This window comes from Centropristis striata, unplaced genomic scaffold (genome assembly GCF_030273125.1).
Source record: "Centropristis striata isolate RG_2023a ecotype Rhode Island unplaced genomic scaffold, C.striata_1.0 Scaffold_25, whole genome shotgun sequence".
NCBI lineage: Eukaryota > Metazoa > Chordata > Actinopteri > Perciformes > Serranidae > Centropristis > Centropristis striata.
The window spans coordinates 607,501-629,770 of NW_026739041.1; the positions used below are offsets into that span (position 1 = coordinate 607,501).

The 22,270-nt window shown below is 37.8% G+C and overlaps 1 pseudogene; it reads right to left on the reverse strand.

Moving 5' to 3' along the window:
- LOC131967728 (antigen WC1.1-like) overlaps positions 1-22,270 on the reverse strand; it is a 291,010-nt pseudogene that overhangs the window by 192,777 nt on the left and 75,963 nt on the right.

Sequence of the window (22,270 nt, forward strand, 5' to 3'; positions counted from 1 at the left end):
GAGCAGGAGGAGGAGGAGATGAGGAGGAGCAGGAGGAGGAGGAGAGGAGGAGGGGGAGGAGGAGCAGTAGGAGGAGGAGGCGTAGGAGGAGGAGAGGAGCAGCAGGAGGAGGAGCAGGAGGAGGAGGAGAAGGAGGAGGGGGAGGCGGAGGAGGGGGAGGAGCAGGAGGAGAAGGAGGAGGGGGAGGAAGAGCAACAATTCATTACAATATGCCACGATTAAGATGGAACAGTGGCATTAGAAGGTGTGAGAGGCACCAAATTTAGGCTTTTAGGGCAAAAAATGTATCCGGGGGAGCATGGCCCCAGACCCCCAGGTAAATTGGTATCATGACTTAGAAATCTGATGTATTATTTGGATCAATTCTGGACCTGATAATGACATTGGATCGGATAGGTCCCATTAATCACTGAATTTAAAACTAAATATAAGAATACAGTGAACAACAGTGCAGGGATTACACTCAATGATATAATAACCTGGTGTGTTGATTTATGTGTCTATATTCTGAAATTGTTGCTGTAATTCTGTGTTCTTTTTCACAGTTTTCCATTCAGGCTGAAGCAGATGGTCAACTGTCCAAACATATCCCACTCTCAGCTATTAAAGGTATTCACTGTATGCCTCATACACATAATACACAAATAATCATTCAATATTTGTATTTGTTTCATGGTTTGGGGTAACAGACATACATTAAATTCACTACAGTTGGATTATGATTAAAAAACAACTCTGTTATTAAATGGATCAAGTGCATTAATACCGATTTTTGAATGTTTATAATAAATCATTGTACATTGTAGTTTGTAACTGTTGAAAATATTTAATCATCGAGCACTGACTGTTAAAAAATAATTCATTGTACATTTCAACTTGACTGTTGAAAAATAATCAATTACATACATTTAAAAATACTTTATTGCACATTTTAGAACGTGAATGTCAAAACAATTCATTACAGATTTTAATTTGTGATTAAAATAATAATTGTGCATTTTAATTTGCGACTTCTTAGAAAAATATTGAACTTTTTTTAGCTTTTAATGCTGAAATGATCATGTATTTTCAGGTCTACCAGAGCAGTGACATCTAATGCAGTGGACTTGTCAGTACTGCACATTTTCTGCTAAAAAAAAAAAAAGAGGCTACTTGCTTCAGCATTACCGCTTAAAACATGGATGCCACACTCAGACATCCCCATTCCCATGCCTTCATAAGGAATGCCTCTGCACATTTAATATTTTAATGCACTCAAAGTACAGTAGTAGTTTCATATTTGAAGGTCTTTAATTTGTTACAGTATTAATTGAACGATGGTCAGCTTAATGCTGCTATCCCTCTCCCTCCTTCCCCTCTCCATTTCTCAGGTTTTTGCTGAGTTTAATGGCGTTGCCAGTAAGAATCTTGAAGGACACTTCTATGAAGCCCTAGACCAACACACACCACGCTTCTTCGAGCTTTTCAAGTCCAAAAAAGGAAGTACAGGACAAAAACTGACAGACCTGATGCAGCATATCAACTGGGTGGTAAGGATTCTGTTATGTTCTTCCACATTTTGAGTAATTTACACTCCAGCATAATGGGTGGCGGCAATTCACCTCAGGCCTGTGTCCCATAGCAGTGCCACTGCCTAGCTCTCTGCTGTGTTGCTGCTGTGGAGAGCCAGACAGATGTTCTCTTGGTGATGATACCAATGATATGCACCATTGTTGTGTCAAATCCCAATATCCACAAAAACACAATCACAAAATGCACTCCAGACCTACAGAGGGCAACCACACACAAGAGGTGGGTGGAACCAAAGTAGCAGGAAGTGATCCCAGGGGGACCATATTCTGCTGCACACCAACTGGAAAGGCATGGCACAAAATGTTTGGTGGTACTTCAGTTGGCCCTTTCACCTGCTGCTGGAAACAAGGGAAGACCACAACTCCTAATCAGATCAGAGATGCAACTGGTAGGAGAAACCCACTCTAAATTGGGAATGATATATGTTGAGGTCATGCTTTTTTATGACTGTTTTGATTTGATTAGTTACAAAAAATGTAACATCTGTTTAAGTAAACCTTATTTAGTATGTAAATCATTACTTTAATTGTTTACTTGGTTAATTTTGAATGACTTTGTTTGTTTTAAAGTAATGGTAACATTTATTTTCTAGAAAAACTGTTTAGTTAAATGTTTAGTGTTTGCTTTCAAGACTAATGCCTGTTTTTCTGTTTCTTAAAGGTTATCAACCTATTTCACACCACTCTGCATAACTTTGTTTAAACCATAAACCACCAACCATCTTCAAGAAAATAAAAAACCAAAGAAAAAGTGGAAAATGAGTGGTTCCTTTGCATCCTTCGCATACTGATAAGGCAGTTTTTCAAGTTTGGGCAAAGTTGTGGTCAAAAAGAAGACAGAACTTGACAACCATAAATACACTAACTTCATCCCTTCAACCATTAAATAATGCTTTTTACAACACATATACAAGTTGTCCTGGACTGCTCATACCAACGTGTTTTTGTTCAATTTCAGCAGGTTTTTATGTGTCTCAGTCTGTCATTCTTAGTAACAAGAAAGTACAAAAATATGGTAGTTTACACATTTTAAGTGAGCGCTTTTTCTGCTCAATAAAATGCATGCAACGCGGCATTTAATGTGAAATGTAATTGAAATGTTGATATTAACCCTGTCCCTAATATAAGCCTGCAGTATCATGTGCAAGGTACTAGGATCTCTGAAGAATTCTGCTGCTGGGAATGACCATCTCAATGCAGAGCTACTTAAAGAGGTGTCTGATGCCATTGCTGAACCACTGACACATATATTTAATTTATCATTTAACAAAGGAATTGTGCCACAGGAATTGAAAATTGCCAAAATTCTCCCTGTTTACAAAGCTGAGGATCCTGCCATCTTTACCAATTACCGACCTGTTTCCATTTTATCCACTATTTCAAAGATTCTTGATAAAGTTATCATTCAACAGACTAATAAAGTATCTTGACGAAAATGAAATCTTATACAAACACTAATATGGTTTCAGGAAATCCCATTCTACGGGTATGGCTATTACACATTTTATTAAAGGGCTATACAGAGCAAAGGATAAGAAACAACTTTCAAGAGGAATTTTCAGACTGATGAAAAGCATTCGACACCGTGGATCATTATATTCTGTTACAAAAATTAAACCACCTGGGTCTTGATGATCAAGCGTTAGAGTGGTTCTCTAGTTATCTGGAACATAGACTGCAGTTTGTTGCATATAAGGGAGTAAATTCCCCATGTGACCAAATGTGGTGTCCCCCAGGGATCAATGATGGGACCTTTGTTGATCCTTTTATAGATTAATGATTTGGCTAATGTCTCAGGAGCAGATTTTTTTGACTATTCGACCGTACCCTAAGTCCTTTCCTAACCACTTTTCCTTAACCTCAATGGAAAAGGTCACGAGGTCAAGGAAAGATGAGAAGGAGACTTCATGAGGAGTTAGGAGAAGACGATGGCGGTGTTTAGAGAATCCGACTGCACTAACACTTAGTCTACGTCATCACGCCACGCCGAATATTGATGACGTCCAATGTCGTGGTGAAACTACAATTTTCCGAAGATGGACTACAAAAATCAGCTTTCTCACGAATACTAGGCGATTACAATGATTGGAAATGAAATTTAACAAAAAAGAATAATAGACCACGCCAGTCACAAAAGTGAAACAAAATGGTGATCACATTGAGAAAGGTTGATCATGCACCTGTCCATTCATATTTATAGACAAAATACCAATAGGTATGACTGAATGAAAACTGATAAATCATGGCACATTTACAACGTTGAGTGCTACAAAGCCACTACTGTACATGTTATTATTATGCTTTTAAAGCATACCTTTATTATTCAGATCTTATTCACATATACACAATCTATAAAATTGCTAAGAATTAAAAAAAAATAATAATAAAATTGGATGAATTGAGATCCTATGTCATTATTCTTCATTTTCAACGTATTGAACCGGAAAAGTCAACCATATTCAATATGGCATATTGTTGAGATTCATTTCCTGATTTTGATACATTAAACATATAATTAAATTAAGATGAAAACACATCAGTAACTTACACGAAGATCTGCGGGATTTGTCAGTCATTTTGTTCGTTTCTTCTCGTGACCGGTCGGCCTTATATGCTCCTACCGCAAGGAATTGTGGGACGGCATTACCCCCTTTCCTTTGGTAAAGGATGGTCCGGTGTATCCTATGCTAAAGGAGATACTAAAGGAAGCATTGAAGCTCCTTTCCTTAACAGTTAGAGAATTCCAACAGCTCTTATCATGGCGGCTACGATAACACTTCCGAGTCATTTCACTCAGTTAGGAAGGTTCCTGAGCACATTTGACTATTCGACCGCAGCCTCAGATAGGGTTGTCAAAAGTATCGACACTCAAAAAAGTATCGATACTAAAACGTATCAGGATACGATACTCATTTTAAAAAGTATCGATACCACACACACACACACACCAGCAGGCCCCTCCCCCTCTCACACACACACACACACCAGCAGGCCCCTCCCCCCCACACACACACACACAGCAGGCCCCTCCCCCTCACACACACACACACACACACACACACACACACAGCAGGCCACTCCCCTTGACACACACACACACACAGCAGCAGGCCCCTCCCCCTCACACACACACACAGCAGCAGGCCCCTCCCCCTCACATACACACACACACACACACAGCAGGCCCCTCCCCTTGACACACACACAGCAGCAGGCCCCTCCCCCTCACATACACACACACACAGCAGGCCCCTCCCCCTCACACACACACACACACACACAGCAGGCCCCTCACACACACACACACACACAGCAGCAGGCCCCTCCCCCTCACACACACACACACACATACACACACACACACACAGCAGCAGCAGGCCCCTCCCCCTTAATTGACACAGAGTCAGTGTACATAAGCATTAAGAGTTAATAAGTTTCCATAAATGTTGGTGAGTGTAAAGTGTTATTTTCTCTCTTGAAGTCCCAGAATGAAGCAGAGAAAAGTCGACCTGCAACCAAACAGCAACACACACAGCGACTCTACCTCTTTTTATCAAGCTTTCCTAATATTGTGCACAGCATACAACCTCTATATATTGTTCTAATTGTTCTTGTTTATTGTATTCATTTATGTTTTGCACTACCTCAGACCTGAAGCTTGTTATCATAGTTGTAGTTTATTTTTGCAGAACTGATGTTTATTATAAATATTTAACCTGTGGTTAGAGGATCCAGGATATGGAACTCACTTCTTCCTGACTTAGTCAACCTTTCTCGTTTATCATTTAAAAGATCTTTAAAAAACCTATTACTATTTCAATAACCTATTATAATTCTTGTTTCATTGCTATGTTGTGCCTTTGTTTTGTTTTTCTAGTTTCTTGCTCTGTATAATTCTATGTTCCTTGTTCTTTTTTATTTTTATGTTACATCAGGGAATCCCACTATTCAAGCCCCAGGAGGGTTTTTTGGGTTTTTTGTCTTTATTTTATTTCAATATGTATATGGAATATATAAATTGTATTGTTGTTGTTGTTATTATGTTATTTTATTTCTTTTAACACTGTGCCAAATAAATCAAATCAAATAAAAAAAAAAACTACAATCCAATTATGTAGGTTAATTTGAGTACTGCACACTCACAATAATTAAGTAAATCAAATCCAATTAATCTAAGTTAACATAAATTACTTTTTTAAGTAAAGTCAACTTATTATATTTTACAGTGCTGTTACTTCAAACAATATATCAAACTGACAGGAACGTGAATAAAATGGCTGCTGGTTTGTGTTGTTGACCTCAGTGATGAAGACATTGTATTTCCTGTGGCTGCTTCACAATAAAAGCCTCTTGTGTTCGTCCAGCTGAGGTGTTTTTTAATGTGAAGCAGCAGCAGGAAACGTGTGTGTTAGCATCAGCTGTAACTTAATGCAGCTCTGTTGGGCTGCAGGAGAGTGAACAGGAAACAGTGAGGCTGACACCAGCTGTTATCAGATTAAAGCTGTCACTATCTGTTGATCATTTCCTGTTTTCACGTCAGCAGAGCTCCAACTAACCATCATATTAACTACTGACAAACATATGTTTTGATGATTGTTTTATTTCTTTCTCTACTTTCTCTCTGTTTCATACCAACCCTGTTTAATTGTTGTCTGTAATCTGGTTCATGATGACCCTGACGGAGGCAACAAGTGGAAACACGTTGGTGTAAATAATGAAATAACCAGGAGAATCAAAGCTTGATGTTGGTGTGTGTGAGCAGTTTGTTCTCTGATGTACAGATTCACTACAGGTCATTAGAATAATAACACATCATGTTAAAGAGTGGTCCTACCTGAGCTCCACAGCAGCAGCAGCAGCAGCACCAGGTGATCCATGTTCATGTAGACGTCTCTCTGCTCTGACTGTCTCACTGCTTTTACTCACTGTATATCTGCGTACAGAAGGAGGAGGAGCTTCACTCCGTCACATCCTGCCTCTCTGTCCCTCCTATCAGCTCCACCTCTCCAGGTCCTTCTGCTGCTGTGTCCTATCTGTCCAATTACTGACAGACATATGTTTTTATAATTTTTTTTCAAGCAATTAACTTCATACCCACCCTGTTTAAATATTGTCTTCCTTCATCTAAAGTAATGTTTTTTTATATACAACAAATGTTGTTCTGATCACTACAAAGTGTTCCTCTTCACACTTTCCCCCTCTCCGTGGCTGGAGGTGAAGTTGTTCCACTCTGGCCTCACATGGAAAACATGTTAAGACAAATAACCAAAAAAAAAAAGCTGGTCTCTGCTTTTTCAAAACATTATTAATATGGACATTAAAGTCAACTTTTCAGTTGAAACTGCACCATTACAGAGATAAAATATTTATTTTGCACTGTGTAATGATTACACAGCTGACTGAAGTACTGAAGCTAATAATACTGCATAGTTAATGTACATTATAGTGCAGTTATTGTCAGTTTAGTTGTGTGTGTGTGTGTGTGTGTGTGTGTGTGTGTGTGTGTGTGGTCTAAAACAGAAATTAAAAACAGGAGAGACACTTTACTAATCCTACACTGAGCTTTCATGTTGTCACAAGAGTCAAAATGCATCCAAATGCTACTTCTTTTTCCACTTTCACTCATCTTTGCACCACATTCCTCTCTGTCTTCATTCATCTCTCTCCTCTCTGTGTGTCTCCTACTGTATATATATATATATATATATATAAGACTTGTTCTGGATCTCATTGATTATGCTGAATTCTGTGTGTCTCCTGTATATATATATATACATATATAGACATATATCTAATAACATAAGACTTGTTCTGGATCTCATTGATTATGCTGAATTCTGCCCTGATGACAGCTTTATTTTATTTTTGGACTTTCGCAAATCGTTCGACACCATTGAACACAAATTTATGTTCCAGGCTCTACAGAAATTCAGTTTTGGTAAGTACTTTTGTTCTGCAATTGAAACTATATATAAGAAAGCGAATTGCTCAATTAAATTGCATACAGGTACTTCTCCACGTTTTGATTTAAATCGTGGAATCAGACAGGGCTGCCCTGTGTGACCATATTTATTTTTGCTATGTGCCCAACTGCTCTCTGACTTTATCAAGCAGAGCCCCATCAAAGGGATATCTAGAGCAGACAGGGAAATAGTCACCAGCCAACTGGCAGATGACACCTCCTTATTCCTAAAAAATGCCTCACAAATTTAAATTGCTGTTAACCAAATTTCAAAATATGGAAAAATAAAATTCATTATATCAAAAAATCAACTTTAATGAATTCCTATGAAAACGGAGGTTTTAATTTTCTTGATTTTTCCACCCTGTATAATACATTCAGAATCAACTGGATCAGGCAATTTATTAGAAACCCCACATCAATCGGGAACTTCATTCCCAACTACATGTTTTCCAAAGTCATGACATTGACAATGACATTTTCCTCCCTCAATAACCCGTTCTAAATATGAGGGGATAGATTATTTTTTTTCATCTATTATCATATTTTAGATTTCTCCTGCGTACTGCTGCTTACTTGTGCAATGATAGTATGTTGAAGTCTGTTCGTTTTTTAAGATTGTATATTTTCTTAAGTCTATATATTCTGCTATTTACACTATTTTTTATATTTACAGAATTTCCCTCCGGGGATCAATAAAGTACTTCTGATTCTGATTATGGAGCGCATATATTTTTCACAGATAACCTGCTTTAATTACTGTGTCAAAGTCCCGATCGTCGGCTGTTTCTCTTTGGTTTAACATGGATTATTATTATTATTATTATTATTATTATTATGGAGATGTTAACGCTGCAGGTCACAGCGATCCATGACCACAGATCCCTCTCTCCGGAGAAAAAACATGTGGGAAATCCTTCAGAATAAGTCAGGTGTGGTGCATATTTGATCCTGTATGTGATGTTTAATTGGGACAACAAGTTAGGTGTGGCTAATAAACTGATGCGTAAAAATGATGTTGGCTGCTCTAACGGTCTTTAGAAGGAGTGTGTGTGGAGGGACCTTCTGCCATGGTGCAGCTCTCTGGTCCGGCTGGTTAACAGCCACAGTGACTCCTTGTTGCTGATCCCAGACCTGAGGCACTAGAAAGCAGATTTTCCTGCCTCCACCTCAGAGATCACCACGTCCACCTCGCTGCAGTGGCAGGAAGTTGATCAGCGGGCATGCCGGTGATTTATATGTCATGTATTGTCATTGCATGTCATGGACCTGGTGGTAAATGGACCTGCACTTATATAGCGCTTTTCTAGTGGCTCTGATAGATAGATAGATAGATAGATAGATAGATAGATAGATAGATAGATAGATAGATAGATAGATAGATAGATAGACGGATAGATAGATAGATAGATAGATAGATTACAGTGTAGCAGCAACATTACACACAGAGACAACAACAACACAATTAAATAAAAGAACAACCTAGGCATACTTCAAGCAATAAAATATAAAATACAATAAAAAATAAAGTGTCTAAAGAAGGAGTATGTATTAAGGAGTAGAATTCCAGTGCATAATAAATATGAATATGCAGAATAAAAATGTTTGTTCATTGCACCTTATTTGTTTCATGGCACCGTGTGCATAGAAAAACACATAAAGTGCATAACGACGGTATGTAATGACCACTCTTTGTGACCACTCAAAGCTCTTCACACTACAGACTGACTCATTCACCTGTTCACACACACATTCATACTGGTGGCAGAGGCTCCACTAAACAGGGCCACCTGCCACCACTGGGAATTCATTCTCACACCGATGAGCAGTTTGGGGTTCAGTATCTTGCTCAAGGATACTTGGACATGTAGGCTGCCATGGTCGGGGATCGAACCACCAACCCTCCGACCAGAAGACGACCCGCTCTACCAACTGAGCCACAGCTGCCCCGTCTGCGTATTCATTTGCCGGAGGAGGCGGGGCGTGGCTGGTGGCTCCTGCATGTGCGCTCGATTCCATGCTGGTTGGGATGTATCAAGGAAAGGTGCTGAACCTGGCGTAAGCACAGTTTGATACATGTGGAGGTGAGTTTGCGTACTTTTCTAGTTTTGGGAGTACGCCATCTTTCAGTATGAAAGCTACGCACTCTTTGATAAACGAGGCCCCTGGTCTTTGGTTTATAAACATAACTTCACCCCACATAGATATTACATTTGGAATAACAGGGACATACTATACAAACACAAATCACTTTTTATAGAGAACTGGTTCAATCATGACATAAATTTAGTCAGTCAGCTTTTTAGTCTGAACGGCACATAGTGGTCATAGTAATAATGATGACGCTGTGGAGGAATTCTCAGAAACGTTTATATGTTTTTTTATATGTAATTAATAACTATTAATAATAATATATATTATATAAATTAATATTAATGCAGAAAAATCTTCATGAAATATGTTGATATGATTTTTGAATTTTGAGACAGAAATGAAAGAATGCTTATAACAGAAGAAGAACATGTACTTGGCCATTAAAGCTGAATCAGATTAAAACTTAAAATTGAATCTTGATCTCTTGTAATCACATTTGTTTTTTAACATCGTAATATATATTTATGCTCTGATTAAAAACCTATTCTCTGTTTAAAAGTGTCTCAAAATGTTACTTCAAACAATATATCAAACTGACAGGAACGTGAATAAAATGGCTGCTGGTTTGTTTTGTTGACCTCAGTGATGAAGACATTGTATTTCCTGTGGCTGCTTCACAATAAAAGCCTCTTGTGTTCGTCCAGCTGAGGTGTGTTTTAATGTGAAGCAGCAGCAGGAAACGTGTGTGTTAGCATCAGCTGTAACTTAATGCAGCTCTGTTGGGCTGCAGGAGACTGAACAGGAAACAGTGAGGCTGACATCAGCTGTTATCAGATTAAAGCTGTCACTATCTGTTGATCATTTCCTGTTTTCACGTCAGCAGAGCTCCAACTAACCATCATATTAATTACTGACAAACATATGTTTTGATGATTGTTTTATTTCTTTCTCTACTTTCTCTCTGTTTCATACCAACCCTGTTTAAATGTTGTCTGTAATCTGGTTCATGATGACCCTGATGGAGGCAACAAGTCGAAACACGTTGGTCTAAATCAGGGGTCTCAAACTCAAATTACCTGGGGGCCGCTGGAGGCAGTATCAAAATGACCAAAGAAAGACACAAAATTACTAACAAAAGGACACAAAATTACAAAAAAAAACCAAAAAATTACTGAAAAACACAAAATTACTTTAAAACGACATAAAATTACAAAAAAAGGCACAAAATGACCAAAAAATATACACAAATTGTCAGAAAAATACACAGAATAACAGAAAAAAACTAAATTACTTAAAAAAAAAAAATATTACCAAAAAACCCACAAAATAACCAAAAAAGACACAAAATTATTAAAAAAGACACAATTATTAAAAAAGACACAAAATTATTAAAAAAAGACACACAAATATTAAAAAAGACACACAATTATTAAAAAAGACAAAATTATTAAAAAAGACACACAAATATTGAAAAAAGACACACAAATATTAAAAAAGACACACAATTATTAAAAAAGACAAAATTATTAAAAAAGACACACAAATATTGAAAAGACACAAAATAATTTTAAAAAGACACAAAATTATTTAAAAAAAAACACAAAATAAACAAAAAAAGACAGAAACTTATTGAAAAAGACACACAATTATTAAAAGAGACACACAATTATTTAATGAAGACACACAAATATTGAAAAGACACAAAATTATTAAAAAAGACACAAAATTATTAAAAAAGAAACAATATTATTAAAAAAGACACGATTAATAAAAAAGAGAAAAAAATATTTTTAAAAAACCCACAAAATTATTTAAAAAGACAAACAAATATTAAAAAAGACACACAATAATTAAAAAAGACAAAAAATTATGTAAAAAAGACACAAATTTATTAAAAAAAGACACACAGATATTAAAAAAGACACACAAATATTATAAAAGACACAAAATTACAAAAAAGACACAAACTTATTGAAAAAGACACACAATTATTAAAAAAGACAAAATTATTAAAAAAGACACAAATTTATTAAAAAAAGACACACAGATATTAAAAAAGACACACAATTATTAAAAAAGACACAAAATTATTAAAAAAGCCACAAATTTATTAAAAAAGACAAAATTATTAAAAAAGACATAACATTATTTAAGAAAGACACAAAATTATTAAAAAAAGAAACAAACTTATTGAAAAAGACACACAATTATTAAAAAAGACAAAATTATTAAAAAAGACATAACATTATTTAAGAAAACACAAAATTACCAAGAAAGACACAAAATTATTTAAAAAGACACAAAATTATTAAAAAAGACACAAAATTACAAAAAAAGTAAATAAAGGGACCTTCCACACACAACACGGTAAAGTGCCATTCATATAAAACTCACATTAAACTTTCATATCAAGGTGGGGGCCACAAAATATCGTCCCGAGGGCCACAATTGGCCCGCAGGCCGCCAGTTTGAGATCCAGGCTAGAGTCTGTGTAGAAGTGACACAGAGGGGAGTTGTGGTATTGAGTTCCCGCCCAAACACTGACGTGAAAAGAAGCTGAAGACAGATGACTGATAACAGGACTGTGGTTTGTGTTAGCGTGACAACCAGGGCAGGCTGAGACGCTCCAATCAGATTAAAGCTGTCACTGTCAGCTGATCAGGGTGTGTGTGTGTGTGTGTGTGTGTGTGTGTGTGTGTGCGCGTGTGTGTGGTCTAAAATAGAAATTAAATACAGGAGAGACACTTTACTAATCCTACACTGAGCTTTCATGTTGTCACAAGAGTCAAAATGCTTTTTTCTACTTTCACTCATCTTTGCACCACATTATTATTATTATTATTATTATTATTATTATTATTAATAATATAATTATTATTATTTTTATTTTGCTCATGTATGCATGCAGCGTTTAATCATGAATTTAAATTTAAATTTAAATAATAGCGCACACGTGCACAAAATGTAGCTAATCTTTTTTTTTACTGTCATCTAAGCCAAAAGAAAGAGCAGACAAGTTGTGCTGAAGTGACAGAGGTTCTTTCAGCAGGGCTGAAGTGTGTTTCTATGACGATACCTGGGAAGCATGCAATGAAAGTACCTCATTTTACCACATCTGAATAGTGACCAACATGTATTAATGAGGAAATCTAAAGTTTAGATCACTGTGGATGTGTCCAGGACACTCAGGACGTGAGTGAGGGAGGATCAGATGGAGGCTCAGGGAGCCAGGAGGAACTGTCAGCTGCACACCTGTCAGCTGCACACCTGTCAGCTGCACACCTGTCAGCTGCACACCTGTCAGCTGCACATCTGTCAGCTGCACACCTGTCAGCTGCACATCTGTCAGCTGCACATCTGTCAGCTGCACATCCGTCAGCTGCACATCCGTCAGCTGCACACCTGTCAGCTGCACATCTGTCAGCTGCACACCTGTCAGCTGCACACCTGTCAGCTGCACATCTGTCAGCTGCACACCTGTCAGCTGCACACCTGTCAGCTGCACATCTGTCAGCTGCACATCCGTCAGCTGCACATCCGTCAGCTGCACACCTGTCAGCTGCACATCTGTCAGCTGCACATCTGTCAGCTGCACATCTGTCAGCTGCACACCTGTCAGCTGCACATCTGTCAGCTGCACACCTGTCAGCTGCACATCTGTCAGCAGCTGTGCTCCATGCAGATATTTCTCAAACTTTATTTTGTAGGCCAGGGGTCTCAAACTCAAATTACCTGGGGGCCGCTGGAGGCAGTATCAAAATTACCAAAAAAAGACACAAAATTACAAAAAAAAGACAAAAATACCAAAAAAGACAAAATTACTAAAAAAAAAGACACAAAATGACAGAAAAAACCCTAAATTACTTTAAAAAGACACAAAAATTATTTTTATAAAAAGACACAAAATTACCAAAAAAAGACACAAAATTACCAAAAAGTAATTAAAGGGACCTTCCACACACAACACGGTAAAGTGCCATTCATATAAAACTCACATTAAACTTTCATATCAAGGTGGGGGCCACAAAATATCGTCAGGAGGACCACAATTGGCCCGCGGGCCGCCAGTTTGAGCCCCCTGTTGTAGGCTAAAGGAGATTGGTATCACAAGCGTTTTTCGGGTTAAAGACAGCAACACATTTGGTGTTTAGCCAACAGAGATGATGTCCGTGTTAATTTACACAGAGAGCAGGGAAGTGGAATCAGATCTCTAGATCTCAGCCAGACTGAGAGCTGATCACATGACCACATGTTACTGCTAAAAGGAAACAGGGTCAAAGACAGGAAGTGAACCATATCTGTCTCTATATTACTGCTAAAAGGAAAAAGGCTCAAAGACAGGAAGTGAACCATATCTGTCTCTATATTACTGCTAAAAGGAAACAGGCTCAAAGACAGGAAGTGAACCATATCTGTCTCTATATTACTGCAGTTGTCCAGGAGAAGTCTCCATCCTGTCCAACTGTCTCTGATTAACTCTTCTGCTCTGAAATGTTTTTCTTCCACTTCCTCCAGGCAGCTCGACCACTAATTAACCCTCTGGGCTCTATTGTCGTGGCGTCCTGATCACATCACGTGACCTTTAACAAAAAAACATCCAACATTGACATTCCTAGTCATGTAAAACCAAAGATATGATACTTTTAATTTGATAGTACAGAAATAATTGAGCGTTGGTGGAGCTCTCCGTGTCATTTTGCACATAGTTTGTTTTGAAGAGTTGCAGCTAACAAGGAAAAAAAGCCAATAAATAAACATGTTTTTATGGGACTTTTTTGTGTATACTTTTATTATATTTACATTTTACCTTTTTATATGTTCATATTTGCATCCTATGTTTATATTTTCAAGTTCCAAAACAGTTCATTGAGCATATTTCTGGTTTTTATTGTAGTAAACAGTATAATTTTTCAACTCGGGTTTCATGATTTTTGTGTATTTTTGGGCTCAATATGTTGATAAAGTAGGTTAAAGAGAAAAATAACTGTCAGATCATAAAGGTGAAGAAAAAATGGATCAGAAAAAAGGGTCAGACCCCAGAGGGTTAAAGAGACAAGGACGCCCACCCAGCCCTTATTCTTATTTTGAAAGCTACATGTGTTTGCTTTTATTTTGAAGGCGGGTCTAACACATTCCTACCGTAATGTTAATAAACACTGTTTTATTACACTTAGTATGTTTTATTTAAGGCATCATATTTTGACAGACTTCTTGTAAATTCTGCCGTGGACTCTGTTAACCCATCCATGTGCTCTTATTTTGAAAGCTACATGTGTTTTCTTTTATTTTGAAGGCGGGTCTAACACGTTCCTATCTTAATGCTTAGTAACAACTATAGTTAACTACAGTTCCAACATTCTCCCAGTCGGCAGCATCCTTGTTCTATATGTTGACACTCACTCAAATATATCTAGATATCATTGATTTCTATTGTTGATATTGATCACTTATCAAATTGTTTTTTGTTCCAGCTTCTAAAATGTAAACATCTGCACATTTAGTGTTTAAAATGATTGTAAACTGAATAGCTTTCAGGATGTTTCCTGTGATGTTTCTTTCTTTCTTTATGAGATGTTGGAGAGGGAAGAACTGGCTGGTGAACCCTGAAATATCTGCTTTATGGGGTAAAATAATAGTTCCTCCTCTGGTGGAACAAAAAGACATTTAGCAAGGTGTCCTGACATTTACCTGCTCACTCTCAGGCTTTGTGTCCGTCACAGTGGACAGGAATAGGTCATTACATTCTTTTTAAGGGTTTTTCTGCAGCTCTTCCTGATGACGTAACTGGGAAAAACTGCACATTTTCTGTTGTTTTATTCTGCGTTCAAATAACTTTCAAACATTTCCTGTTCTATGTTGTAGTGGGTTTGATCAATGCAGTGCAAGTTTTGTGCTCTGATGAATATTAAGAAATAAAGAACTGAAATAGTTGGATCAAACAACATGTGGAAATTATATAAATTGTTACAAAATACATATTTAGGTGATTAAACATAAAGTAAACATTGGTGTAAGTAAGTAAGTAAGTAAGTAAGTAAACTTTATTTATATAGCACCTTTCACAGACAGAAGTCACAAAGTGCTTCACATAGAAATCATACACATAACATAAAAATGTACATACAAGTTTTAAAAGACCAAAACAACAGCAATTTAAACAACCATAACAGTCCCAAAACAATTAATCAAAAGCCTGAACAAATAAAAATGTCTTCAGTTGGCTTCTAAAAGTGACAACAGAATCTAGTGAGCGCAGTGAGGGAGGGAGGCTGTTCCAAAGCTTGGGAGCGACAGCCTGGAAAGCTCGATCACCTCTGGTTTGAAAACGGGTGCGTGGAACCATGAGCAGATTCTGATCTGTAGACCTCAGAGCCCGAGTGGGGGTGTAGGGCTGTATCAGGTCACATATGTAGGGTGGAGCCTGGCCATGTAAGGCTCTGAATGTTAAAACCAGAATTTTAAAATTTATTCTATAGGAGACAGGGAGCCAATGTAAGGCTTTAAGAACAGGGGAAATGTGAGACCACTTATGCGTGCGGGTCAGAATTCTCGCTGCAGAGTTCTGAACTAATTGCAGACATGACAGCTCATTTTTGTTCAGACATGAAAACAAACTATTGCAGTAGTCTAGCCGAGAAGACACAAATGCATGGATAATGATTTCTAGGTCATTATGCGACACCATTTTTCTGAGTTTAGAGATTTTTCTCAGTTGAAAAAAGCAATTTCTTGTGAGCTGTTTGCAATGCTTTACTAGGGACATGTCTTTGTCAAATATGACGCCCAGGTTTCTCAGGGTGGGTTTAGTTGACTGGCTTAAATCACCCAAGTACTTGTTAATATCTGGAATTAAGTCCTCCGGGGCAACAACCAGGGTTTCAGTTTTATCAGGATTTAGCTGTAAAGAATTTTCACACAGCCATTGTTTCACTTCCACTAAGCACTGGACTAAGGAGTCAAGCTTCTGGACCTCCGTAGGCTTAAAGGAACAGTAAAGCTGTATATCATCGGCAAACAGGTGGAAAGAAACATTGCTAAACCTTTGGATGACCTTACCCAAGGGGATCAAATACAGCAGAAATAATATAGGGCCCAAAACGGAACCTTGGGGGACACCACATAACAGGTCCGCTGAATCAGACCTTATTTGGTTGGCTGAGACACTAAAACTACGACCAGTTAAATAGGAGGAGAACCAATTTAGAACTAGCCCTGACAGTCCTACTAGGTCCCTCAATCTTCTCAGCAGGATGCTGTGATCAACTATGTCTATGAGGACAGATCCAGGAGAACTAAAACAGAACATTTACCAGAGTCAGCAGACATCATAATGTCGCTGAACACTTTCAGTAAAGCCGTTTCCGTAGAGTGGAGTTTGCGGAACCCAGACTGGAATGTCTCATGGATGTTATTTTGATCCAGAATAGATGACAACTGTTCAGAGACCACCATCTCTAAGACTTTGGACAAGAACGGGAGCTTGGAAATAGGCCTGAAATGTTTTAGGTCTGTCGGGTCTAAGTCTACTTTTTTGAGTAGAGGCTCCACTATAGCATGTTTAAAAGCACTGGAAACACACCAGTGGAGAGAGAGAGATTCACCATTTTAGTATCCCAGGGGCCAATTATATTGAACACAGAACCAAAAAGCCTGCAAGGAAGGACATCGGATGAACAAGAGGAGGGCTTCATTTTAGTCACCAGCGCAGGAATATCATCAAGGGTCACAGACTCAAACGAGGACCACACGTTGGAGACAGGCTCTGTGCCAGCAGGGGAATCACACAACAGGGATCTTATCCTTAATTGACTTAATTTTGTTCATGAAAAATCTTAAAAAATCATTGCTATCAGCATCACAGGAAACAGGGAGAACTGGAGCAGTAGGATAGACAAGACAATTTATAGTGTCGAACAACACTTTAGGGTTTCTCTTGTTTGCCATGACCAACTGACGGATATAGTCAGATCTGGCATTCTCCACCATCTCATTGTATGAGGACATGAGATCCCTGAGATAAAGCCTGTGCACCTCAAGGTTTGTGGATTTCCACAGACGCTCAGTCTTTCGACAAAGTCTCCTGAGATTTGAGATGCGTTCATTGATCCAAGGGCACCTTTTCTTCTGAGTTGACACACTGGATTTGACAGGAGCCACCTGATCCATGATTTTTACACAGTGATCGTCAAAACAAAGCATGAGATTGTCCACATCAAGGCAGTCCGTGAACAAGAGAGGGTCAAACAGGGAGGAAAACCTGTCTGCAGTATTAGCAGAGATAACACGTCTCTGGGACCTCACTTTTGGAGACCTGGGCTCAGGGCGGAACAGCAGATCAAACAAAACAATACTATGATCACTCACATGGACATCATTCACAGACATATTAGAGATGTCCAGGCCAAGTGTAAAAACTAAGTCCAAAATGTGGCTTTTATTGTGAGTGGGCTTAGAGACATGTTGTTCAAAATTAAAAGCTTCAGTCAGCGATAAAAGTTCCATTGCAGAATGGAATGAGCTGTCATCAATATGAAGGTTAAAATCCCCAAGGATTAAAACAGATTCCAACTTTAATATAGAAGATAAAAAGTCACTAAAATCCTTTAGAAAGACAGCAGCGGGGCCAGGAGGACGGTAGATTAAAACACAGTAGAAAGGGTTTGAAGAGCCCACTTTAATCATCAGTGATTCAAATGAGGTGAATTCTTGGGCTGAAATCACTTGGCAGGTGGAATTTTCTTTATAGACAAAGGCAAGCCCTCCACCACGACGAGAGGGGCGGGGCTTCCTAACAGCAGAGCAGCCAACTGGGCAGAGTTCATTTAGATGAATAAACTCTTCCTGTCTCTGCCATGTCTCTGAAAGGCACATAATATCCAGCTTTTCACGTGTACAAAGCTCATTCAAGGAAAATGATTTGTTTGCAATTGAACGGCATTTAGTAGGCCGATATGAATCACCAGTGCAGAGGCCGTGTCCACAGAGCACAGTGGGATTGGTCGCAGTAAACTGAAATCCACCCCACGTTTTCCAGGCTGCCCCAGAGCTCCGGGGCTGCAGTTTAAAGGTCCTGGTACGCCGCTCTTCTGATGACGAGACAGATGACGCAGCATGTGCGCGCCAGAACGAGCCGCAGTCCACAGGCTTGGAATCGAGCCATCAGCCCCCGTCCCGGAATAAACAAACTGCCGCTGTAAACGCCAAAGAGGAGTGCCTTGGCTTCTAGCCTGGCGAAGGTATGCCTTGACTCGGACAAGCACTCCTAGCGCGTCTCTTCTTAGGAGTGCATGAAGATCTCCAAAGAAAGTCCGGTATAGACGCCAAAGTGGACGAGCGAGAGCTGGACCTCTGGCCTCCAAAGGTGCGTTTTAGAAAGACATCGTGAGATACTTTGATCTCAAGCAGTGACAGCCGATCGTAGATAATTGTCTGGGCTGACAGGTCAATACAATAGTAGCCAACTAATGAACAGAAAATCACAAATAAAGCTGACAGACGGAGCGCCGAGCACAGTGCTGGCGCCATCTTGACAGTCATTACCTGGTGTAACAAACCTTTAATCATTTGTTGGTATTTTATATTTAAGTGTAATCACCCATCAACTGTTTAGTGTTGATGATGTAATAAACCTTTAAACTGATAGAACCGATGGTGTAATAAACCTTTAAACTGGTAGAACTGATGGTGTAATAAACCTTTAAACTGATAGAACTGATGGTGTAATAAACCTTTAAACTGATAGAACTGATGGTGTAATAAACCTTTAAACTGGTAGAACTGATGGTGTAATAAACCTTTAAACTGATAGAACCGATGGTGTAATAAACCTTTAAACTGATAGAACCGATGGTGTAATAAACCTTTAAACTGATAGAACTGATGGTGTAATAAACCTTTAAACTGATAGAACTGATGGTGTAATAAACCTTTAAACTGATAGAACCGATGGTGTAATAAACCTTTAAACTGATAGAACCGATGGTGTAATAAACCTTTAAACTGATAGAACTGATGGTGTAATAAACCTTTAAACTGGTAGAACTGATGGTGTAATAAACCTTTAAACTGATAGAACTGATGGTGTAATAAACCTTTAAACTGGTAGAACTGATGGTGTAATAAACCTTTAAACTGGTAGAACTGATGGTGTAATAAACCTTTAAACTGATAGAACTGATGGTGTAATAAACCTTTAAACTGATAGAACTGATGGTGTAATAAACCTTTAAACTGATAGAACTGATGGTGTAATAAACCTTTAAACTGATAGAACTGATGGTGTAATAAACCTTTAAAGACTAACAGCTTCATCAGAATCAGGCTGATTTCTGGAGGGAAATTCTTTCGTTAGAAACTTCCTGCTTTGTCAATAATTAAATCTTAGTATTTTAATTTGGGTGGAGTAAAATTTTAAATTGTAAATGATAAAACAAGTGTAACTTATTTCAGAAAGTGTTGCTTGGGTGATTTAGTTGCAGTTCTGCAGCCGTCCAGTAGGGGCGCTGTGGTGAGATACAAGAGGTCAGAACTGCAGGTCTGAACCTCCTGCAGTTCTACATCCATCCACTAGGGCAGGGGCTCAAACTGGCGGCCCCCGGGCCAATTGTGGCCCTCGGGATGATATTTTGTGGCCCCCACCTTGATATGAAAGTTTAATGTGAGTTTTACATGAATGGCACTTTACCATGTTGTGTGCGGAAGGTCCCTTTAATTACTGTTTTTGGTAATTTTGTGTCTTTTTAAAATAATTTTGTGTCTTGTGGTTATTCTGTGTCTTCTTTTGTGGGTTTTTTTGGAATTTTGTGTCTTTTTTTGTCATTTTGTGTCTTTTTTGGTAATTCTGTGTCTTTTTTTGTGTGGTAATTTTGTTGGTTTATTAGTAATTTTCTGTCTGTTTTTGGTAATTTTCTGTCCTTTTAAAATAATTTGTGTCTTTTTTTTAGGAATTTTGTGTCTTTTTTAATAATTTAGTGTGTTTTTTGGTCATTTTGTGTCTTTTTTAAGTAATTTAGGGTTTTTTCTGTCATTTTGTGTCTTTTTAAATAATTTGTGTCTTTTTTTGGAATTTTGTGTCTTTTTTAAATAATTTAGTGTCTTTTTTTGGTCATTTTGTGTCTTTTCCAGTAATTTAGGGGTTTTTTCTGTCATTTAGTGTCTTTTTTTAGTCACTGTGTGTCTGTCTTTAGTAACTTTGTGTGTGTTTTTAGTAACTTTGTGTCTGTCTTTAGTAACTGTGTGTCTGTTTTTAGTAACTTTGTGTCTGTTTTTAGTAACTGTGTGTCTGTTTTTAGTAACTTTGTGTCTGTTTTTAGTAACTTTGTGTCTGTTTTTAGTAACTTTGTGTCTGTTTTTAGTAACTTTGTGTCTGTTTTTAGTAACTTTGTGTGTGTTTTTAGTAACTTTGTGTGTGTTTTTAGTAACTGTGTGTCTGTTTTTAGTAACTTTGTGTGTGTTTTTAGTAACTTTGTGTCTGTTTTTAGTAACTGTGTGTCTGTTTTTAGTGACTGTGTGTCTGTTTTATTTGCAGAGTTCAGTTGATTGTCTGTTGTTCATTTATGCTAAATTGGTGGTTTTAAATCATTTCTTCCAGGTGAAAGCAGATTTTTTTTTCATTTTTTGTCAGCCTAGTTGGGACACATATTTTTAGATTCATATATTTATTTTGATCTTTTACAGAGACCTTATTTTTTTCCAAGTCAACCTGAAGGACTCAGTGTGTCTGTCTGACTGAAGCCTCAGTCGCTTATTTTATTGATTTTAACTCCTATTTTCTTCTTTTTCATTCCAGATGGGACATTGCAAAAAATGAGGGACTTCAACAAAGACCTGGATGAAGGACCTTTCCTCCTTCTATATCCAGATGGCTCTGAAGTCATTAATATCCCTGGGACACAAAGGCCGTTTAGTCTGCAAACAGACAAGGCAGAAACTGGCAGGCCATATCAGCGGATCACCATTTTCATCTGCTCAAAGAAAGACTTCGAGGAAGGTAAACTGTGTTGGTATGACTTAGTTGTGTACAGTGCAAATATGTCTTGACTTGCTGTATGGCCATATGTTGGTCATTCAGGAATCTGCTATTTATTGTTTGTTTGAATCTTTATTTATTCATCAAAAATCTGGTTCTGTTTCATAAGGGAGTTTCTCTGAGCTGATCTACCTTGAAACGGAAAAATCTTAATTTTCTATTCCGGAACAGTGGAGTAATTTGTTGATGGCGCAAAATGTCAGTCATCACTTAAAGAATTATATGACACATTTTTTGCTTCACTGATTAAAAAAACAAAACAAACACTGCACCTAGTGTTGTTTAAAAAATCAAACAATCCTCTAGATCAGACTGGAAGCCTGTGTCTGTCCTTGCTCCACAAGGACACTGAAATGCAAGTAAATTCAGGAATGAAAAATGTCTGAAATATATATCAGTAATGTAATGATATTTAGCATATAATCATTACAAAACAAATGTTAAAAGTGTTTCAGATTCAGCACAGTCATGTGGAGGTGTTGATGAAAAGTTCAAATATATTTGGTGTTTTTGTTTTGGAATCACTTTTGAAGAGTGATATAGATTTTGATGAAGAGCTCGCTTTTGCAAAAGATGACATGTTTTATGGCTTTTATTTGTGTGTGGAATGTTGAT